Genomic DNA, 8207 nt, shown 5'->3' on the forward strand with positions numbered 1-8207 from the left:
CCTTAGGACCTAAGCACCTTCCAAAGGCCTGACTTCTGATACCATCTTTGGGGATTAAGATTTCAACATTCAACAAATGTTGGGGTGCCAACATTTGGACCATAGCACGTGATAACTAGATGGGCCCATTGCGCTAGAGGGTTGCACCTCCCACAGGCCAGAGAGCCCCTTTCCCTGAACAACAATGGGCCAGTCACTCCCAACACCTTGTTTATCTAGTCGCCTCCTTCTCTTTCCTACTGACCATCTCCCACCTGCAGAGACATTCTCCTTAGCTGTCTTAAAACAGTCTTGTAGGTTCTATGCAAACTTGCCACCTTACCCTAGTTCTGTGTGGAGCAGACGAGGAAGAAGAGTGTCTACCCATTTATAGCCTCTGAATGCCCTGTTTTCTCTTAGAGCCATTTGTGTCCTTGGAACGGGGACCTTAGTTTCCCTTGCCGTGCAGAGTGTGTTATACAACACAGACCAGCATGTTTGGTTGGACAAATCGTCATCTTTTCCTCTCTTCAGACCCCACTCTTTGCGGCAACTGGCCAGCCTCTACAGCCTCCCGTTGGAGACTCTCAGGGTGAGCGGTGCTTCGAAGTAATGTAGATCAACCATTCCTTGTGCATGGCTCTCCTCCATGACCTGCACCGAGTGCTGGTCCGGCCTGGCTTCCAATGCCCTGAGCCCCGACCTCCCTCCCACAGCAGCCTGCTTCCCCTCTGACTATCAGAGTGGGTATTCACAGAGCCTTTCCCAGCCCTGCTCTCTGGAGAACACAGCACGACTGCACTCCTGCCTCCCCAGATCAGCCCTCTGGGAGCCCAGGAAGGCTCTCCAGCCTCCTGAGGAGTCTCTGGCCGAGCTGAACCCAGCCCCACCCCCGGCCCCTCCTGCACATGATGGGATTTCAAGCAGTTTCACCATCTCGCCCCATCGCCCTTGCTCTAAATAGGAGGGGAAGTCACTGTACCTGACAGAACGGGGCTTTCTCTTTCAAGCTCTTTACCCAAAGAGAAAATCGATCAGAAGTGTCATACGAGGGCGCCTGGGTGGCTCAGTGGGTTAAAGCCTCTGCCTTCGGCTCAGGTCATGATCCCAGGGTCCTGGGATCGAGGCCCGCATCAGGCTCTCTGCTCCACGGGGAGCCTGCTTCCTCCCCTCTCTCTCTCTCTGCCTGCCTCTCTGCCTACCTGTGATCTCTATTAAATAAATAAAATAAAATCTTTAAAAAAAAAAAAAAAGAAGTGTCATATGAGCAAAAAAAGCAAAAACATTCATTGCACCTAAGGTTTGAAAGTAGGCTACTGGTTGCCTCGCTGCTCCAAACACCCTACCACCCACTCTACCCACAACACATCCCAATGTAACTAGGAAGGCAGACGGCCGTGCGCTAAAAATGTTCTCTTTAAAAAGATGCAAGCGTTCCTGCTAGAAATCCATATTTTTTAAAGGATTCTATTTATTTATTTATTTATTTGACAGAGAGAGAGAGCGGGAACACAAGCAGGGGAAGTGGGAGAGGGAGAAGCAGGCTTCCTGCCAAGCAGGGAGCCCGAAGCGGGGCTCCATCCCAGGACCCTGAGATCACGACCTGAGCCGAAGGCAGATGCTCAATGACTGAGCCACCCAGGCACCCTGAAATCCATATTTTCAGGTTTTCTGTGAGTTCACTGGAATTAAGGATGGGGCCAGCTCCGTGCATTCGCTGCCCCACCCCCCCCAGATACATGCAGTCTCCGCTTCCCAGCCTAGTGGGGCGGGCGCTGCTCTGAGCCAGCTCTCAAGAGCCAGCTCTCAAGGAGTGAGGCCTCCGGGCTGCCCCGTCCTTCCTGTCCCCTGTCTCCCATTGTCCTCAGGACCTCTTCCTTTCACTTTTAAGAACTAAAGCACGCCAGCTCCAGCTCTGCATAGTTCTCTTCAGCGCATCTCCAACAAGGACCTCCAAGAGGGTAGGAGCTCTTTCGTTCCATCCTGTAGCCCCGACCTCCCCTTCAACAACCGTTCTTCAGATAACAGCAAGTCACCTACGTTCTCCTACGGTATCAGTACCTCATCTTCCCAGGGATATTTGCATCTTTTTTTTTTAATTTTATTTATTTATTTGACAGAGAAAGAGAGATCACAAGTAGGCAGAGAGTCAGGCAGAGAGAGAGGAGGAAGCAGGTTCCCTGCTGAGCAGAGAGCCGGATGCGGGGCTCGATCCCAGGACCCCAAGATCACGACCTGAGCCGAAGGCAGTGGCTTAATCCACTGAGCCACCCAGGCGCCCCGGATATTTGCATCTTAAGTCCTATTTCTAATGACTGTCTCCAGTTAAGGGGATTATGAGCATCCGCTAAGAGGGGAGCGTGGTAAAAGGTGCAAGCCCTCCTTCTGGGGTTTCTGTGTTGTCACCTGTAAACTCAACTCAGTGGGATGTGTTTGATTTCGGGCTCTGGCACCTCTGAGACCCTGATTCGCTGATTCAGCCGGTGTTAATAAAACCTCCTTGCGTTAGTCACTTCTCCAGGGAAACACAACCAATAGAATGCACCTGGAGGAAAAGGCGTGTTACAAGGAATTGGCTTCTGGGGCGCCTGGGTGGCTCAGTCGTTCATCGTCTGCCTTCAGCCCAGGTCATGGTCCCAGGGTCCTGGGACCAAGACCCGCATCGAGCCCCGCATCGGGCTCCCTGCTCAGCAGGAAGCCTGCTTCTCCCTCTCCTATTCCCCCTGCTCGTGTTCCCCTCTCTCGCTGTGTCTCTTTCTGTCAAATAAATAAAATCTTTAAAAACAAACAAAAAAACCCAAGGAATTGGCTCCAGACTGTGGAGCCTGACAAGTCCCAAGATGTGCAGGTGGAGTTGGTGAGCCGGAGACCCAAGAGAGCCGGGTCTGAGGGCCTGAGAACCAGGAGCACTGAGGGGAGGGTCCAGTCTGAAAGCCAGCAGGCTCAAGGCTCAGCGAAAGCCGACGTTTTAGTTTGGGTCCAAAGGCAGGAAAACATCAATGTCCCAATCTGAAGGTAGTCAGGAAGAAGGAATCCTGTTTTTATGTACTGTTCAGGCCTTCAACTGATTGGACAGGGCCCACCCACATTGGCTTTACTCTCTCCAAATTTAAATGCTAATCTCATCCAGAAACACCTTCACAAACACAGCTAGAGTAATGGTTGCCCAAGCGTCTGGGCGTCCCATGACCCCGTCAGATGGACACGTAAAATTAATCGTGAAAGTAGATGATGGATCAGGTTTGAGGTTTGAGAGGCTGGGGTGGCTGTGAAGGGCATAAAGAGGTGGACGGAGCCCCCGGAGGCTGTGAAGGAGCTTCCCTGCCATACGCAGGAGAGTCCGCTGAGGCTGCTACCCCCCCCACCCAGTGGGGGCAGTGAGTTCAGCGCTCTGGGGAGGACGCAGGCGAGGGCCTTCCCAGCAGCGAGTGGGTGGAGAGAGGCCACGGGACGGTGGCAGTGAGGTTAGCGGTGAGGTAATCAGCGTGAGCACACTTAGGATGCAGGATCAATAAGACTCCGTGGTTTTCTTTATGACTAATGCATGGAGACCGAGAAAATCCATGTGCGATTGATTGAAATGTGCATTTCACGTGTTCATTAGGTCAAAACCACGTTGAACTTGTTTCATAGAAGGAACTAGCCTTGTCCTGATGGTGCTTTCTCCTCCTCTCCTCTATACACTCCTACGCTTGGATGGTTCTTGTCAAACCGCCTGCGCCGTTAACGCCAACTTCGCCGAACCCGTCTTGTCTTCCCGTGGGCAGACCTGAGCGCTCAAAGAGCAAGGACCACACTTCGTACGTCTCCAGATGCCCCCACCCCGCCCCACGTTGTATGCCCCAGGGCGCCTCCTGCCTCTCGGGTGGTCTGTAAACAGAAATGGTTCATTAGTTGACTGGTGCGTATCAGAGGTGATGAGTCAAAAGTCCTTCACTTTAAAAAAAAAATAATAGGGACGCCTGGGTGGCTCAGACATTAAGCGTCTGCCTTCGGCTCAGGTCGTGGGATCGAGCCCCGCATTGGGCTCCATGCTCGGTGGGGAGCCTGCTTCTCCCTCTCCCTCTGCTGCCCCTGCTTGTGTTCTCTCACTCTCTCTGTCAAATAAATAAATAAGACCTTTAAAAAATTAAAAAATAAAAATAATAAATAATCATGACCTTTTTATTTTGGAATACCATTAGACTTACAGAAAAGCTTCGGGGATAATGCGGAGGCTCCTTGTGGACTCCTCACCTGCACATTTTGCAATCAGTGATAGAATAAACCCAGGCCTGGAGTCAGTGAGCCCTTGGACACATCACACCTCCTAGCTGGCCCCAGTTCTGTCACTGGTGAAAGAGGTTACAAGTGTGTGCTCTGCCCCACACCGTCCCCATGTCACTGGAATAAAGTCACTGGGATGAGGCCAGCCTGTGGGGTGGTCTGTGGGTCCAGCCTGCTGACCCCAGATCCTGCTGCCTCCCCCCACCCCCTGGGACCTCGGGCTCCTGGCAGCCAGCGGGCGGCGCCTAGGGCGCGTCCTCACCTCCCCGTCTGAGCTGCCACCATGTCTTTCATCAGCACAGCCCAGGGCTAACATAGGCCCCAGCACACAGGAAGGTGGACAAACACTATTTGATGAAAGGAAGCGAGAACATTACCTGGGGGCCGTCCAGTGCTCAACAGTTTCCGGGAGAGGGGGGGACACAGGGCAAAGCATGATGGAGAAGTCAAATGCCGGGTCAGGGACAGATGGGGTCTGGTGACCCTGTCTCCGGGGCATGCCTCCCACTGTGTGCAGAGATCCAGTGACAGTATTGGGTGTCAGAAAGTCCCCTTCTCAAACGGGCCTCCAGCCAGTATGGTGACGAGAGGGCCAGGCTGCTGTAATCAAATCTGACCCTGGAAACCAAGGGTTTTTTCCCCAATGGCACAAGCGGTAACCCGAGATCCCAGCCGCCCACCGGCTGTTCCCCACTCTCCTCCTTCTGCTCCCCGATCCCACTGGAACTGGCTCTTCAACCACAGGCACCCCAAGCCCAAAAGAAGACCCATGAAGGCACAAGGGACGGGGCACCACCCACCTAACCCCATCCCCGCCCCCCTTTCTCCAATTCCTAGGTCAAACCACAAGCTAGCACCCAGGGCTCCGTCCCTTTCTGCGGGGGAGCCAGCTGTGGAATAGTCCAGCCCTTCCTCTCTCCACCCCAGAAAAGATCTTACTTTTCCCTCCTCTAAACTCTCCGGTTTCTGCTCTGTATTTTCCACTCATATCCTGCCCCATACATGGTGGTACATCTGACTCACAAGTGCTTGTTCCTCTCACCTAAATTCAAGGGTCTTTTTTTTTTTTTTTTTTAAGATTATGTACTTATTTGAGAGAGAGAGAGAGAGAGAGCAAGAGAGCACAAGCAGGGGGAATGGCAGGCGGAGGGAGAGAGAGAAGCAGACTCCCCACTGAGCAGGGAGCCTGATGACTTGGGGACTCAGGTCCCAGAACCCTGGGATCAGGATGCTTGACCGACCTAGCCACCCAGGTGCCCCCCAGTGGTCTTTACGGGCAGAGCCAGACTGCAGTTGTCTAAGACCCCCAGTGGAGAGGACTGGGTGACTCCGGTGGGGAGGTCTTTGAGGCTACTTGCTGCGTCCTCCTCCGTCCACTCCAGAGTCCCCTTTCTCCCTGCTTCTCTCCTCCCCTGGCCTTCCTAGCAAGTGTGTTTCTGCAAGGAATGTAGTTGAAAACCTGAGGAACTCCCAACGCAGGGCCCAGGGCCTGAGAGCTGGCGTGGCCAGTCCCAGATATGGAATACTTCAGCTAGAAAAGCCCCGCAAGGGCGCCTGGGTGGCTCAGTGGTTAAAGCCTCTGCCTTCGGCTCAGGTCATGATCTCAGGGTCCTGGGATCGAGTCCCGCATCGGGCTCTCTGCTCAGCAGGGAACCTGCTTCCTCCTGTCTCTCTCTGCCTGCCTCTCTGCCTACTTGTGATCTGTCAAATAAATTTAAAAAAAAAAAAAAAAGCCCCGCGAGCCCCGGTCTCCTGCTCCCAAGTGTTGCAGTCTCCTCCGGTGTACTCTGGAACGGTTTGTACCAGCCAAGGAGGGCTCCCAGCCGGTGGGCCAGGCTCTGCGCTCCAGCACAGACAGGCTGACATGGATGGATGGGCGGTTCTTTCTGCTTCTTCCTACATCCCCCACACACCGGCAGACTCTAAAAGCCTCTGGGCCAGGCCTGTTTCAGCGTGGGAGAAATTAGAGAAGTAAATCATGCGGGCGTGTGCGTGTGTGTGTGTGTGTGATACAGTCTTGAACTTGAATTGGAAGTATCAGTATAAACTCGCAATGTGTTTACGTTTTAAAATTTTCCCCAGCTTTGTCCACTGGAAAGGCCTAAAACCAATGATGCACCCAGTAATGGGCACTCCTGAGGCAGATATTATGGTCCCCAAAAACCTTACCCCACAAAAAGCAATCAGAGACCCTCAGAAGAGATAGCTCATTCCGAGTCGTGGCAGGAAACATACAAGATGAGCCTGGACATCTAATCAGGCCTGAAAACGAAAGAAGCTTTTGGGGACCAAATAAGATGGTGTGGAGAAAGGACTCAGAAATCGACTTGGAGAGGCTCCCCCCGGCCAACAGTAGGAGCAACACGGCCGTGCACAACAGCTGTGGGGGGCTGAAGGCCGGCAAACATGCTTAAACCCACGAATGAATAATGACACGAAGGGAACAGACCTCCCTGGCGGCATCCGGGAAGTTGGGGAATCGATTCATTATTTTGAAAACTGGTAAATACAAGGGAGGAGTCAAGCACTTTTTGAAGAAATGTGATTTTCCACTGTCTGTGAAATAACGGGCATAAGTAAAGAAATCAGGGACTATGAACATCAAAAAAGAAAAGACAGCCAGACAGCCCGTGCTCCCTTCTGTGGAAGTACACACAGCTGTTAGGTATTCTTTTTTTTTTTTTTTTAAGATTTTATTTATTTATTTGACAGGCAGAGATCACAAGTAGTCAGGGAGGCAGGCAGAGAGAGGGGGGATGTAGGCTCCCTGCTGAGCAGAGAGCCCAATGTGGGGCTCGATCCCAGGACCCTGAGATCATAACCTGAGCTAAAGGCAGAGGCTTAACCCACTGAGCCACCCAGGCGCCCCCCTATTAGGTATTCTTACAAAAACAAACAAATCAGATCTGATCTGGTCTCTGACTTTACCAATTTACAGAAAATACAGGGGCAATAACATGTGAAATGTCACTCTGGGAATGTAATCCACAAAATCCAGAGGATCTGTAGGAAAATAACCCGGTTTCTCTAACAATTGACAAGGAAAAAAAAAAGAAAACTTGGAGGTACCTGCGGATTACAAGAGATCTAGGAGACACATCAGCCAATTGGAACATCTGGAACTTAATTTCGGTTCCAATTTGAGCAAAAACTCTACAAAATCATGAGACAGGGAAATGTGAACGCTAGATATTTGATTACACTAAGAAATTATTTTTTTGGTCTAATTATAGTAATAGGATTATATTTTTTGTTTTAAAGTCCTTACCTTGTAGAAAAACTTTTTTTTTTAATTTTAGAAGATTTTATTTATTTGACAGAGAGAGATACAGCAAGAGAGGGAACACAGCAGAGGAGTGGAAGAGGGAGAATCAGGCTTCCCACTGAGCAGGGAGCCTGATACGGGGCTCGATCCCAGGACCCCGGGATCATGACCTGAGCTGAAGGCAGACACTTAATGACTGAGCCACCCACGCGCCCCAAAAACATTCTGATGTACTTTAGAATGAAGTATGAGTGAATGGAATGAAATCTGCTTCAAAATTATGTAGAAGTATACAGAGGTATTGTTAAATGAGTTAAATATTTAAAGGCCTGTGTCCTTTTGATGCAACAATCAAACACGCATCTAATCAAGCCTTTGGATCTTGTCACCAGCTCAGAAGGGAAAAAAGGAGAGAAAGAGGAACATCTTCAATAACACCGAGGATACAGTTACCCAACATAGAATGTGGACAACTCTGGCGGAAAACATGACGCTTTCTTCACAAATGCATGGCATAAAGAAAAAAATTAAAAAGAGGGAAATTGTTACAGTTGAAAAGAAACCAGAGATACGGCTGCTAGACACACGTTTTCCAGTTTGGATCTCAATTTGAACAAACCAACGGGGAAACGCCATTTTTTGAGCAAATGGGGAAAACTATACATGGATTGGGTAATCAGTGATAATAAGGAATTGC

This window comes from Enhydra lutris, unplaced genomic scaffold (assembly GCF_002288905.1).
Source record: "Enhydra lutris kenyoni isolate GAN:26980312 unplaced genomic scaffold, ASM228890v2 scaffoldscaffold25, whole genome shotgun sequence".
Lineage (NCBI taxonomy): Eukaryota > Metazoa > Chordata > Mammalia > Carnivora > Mustelidae > Enhydra > Enhydra lutris.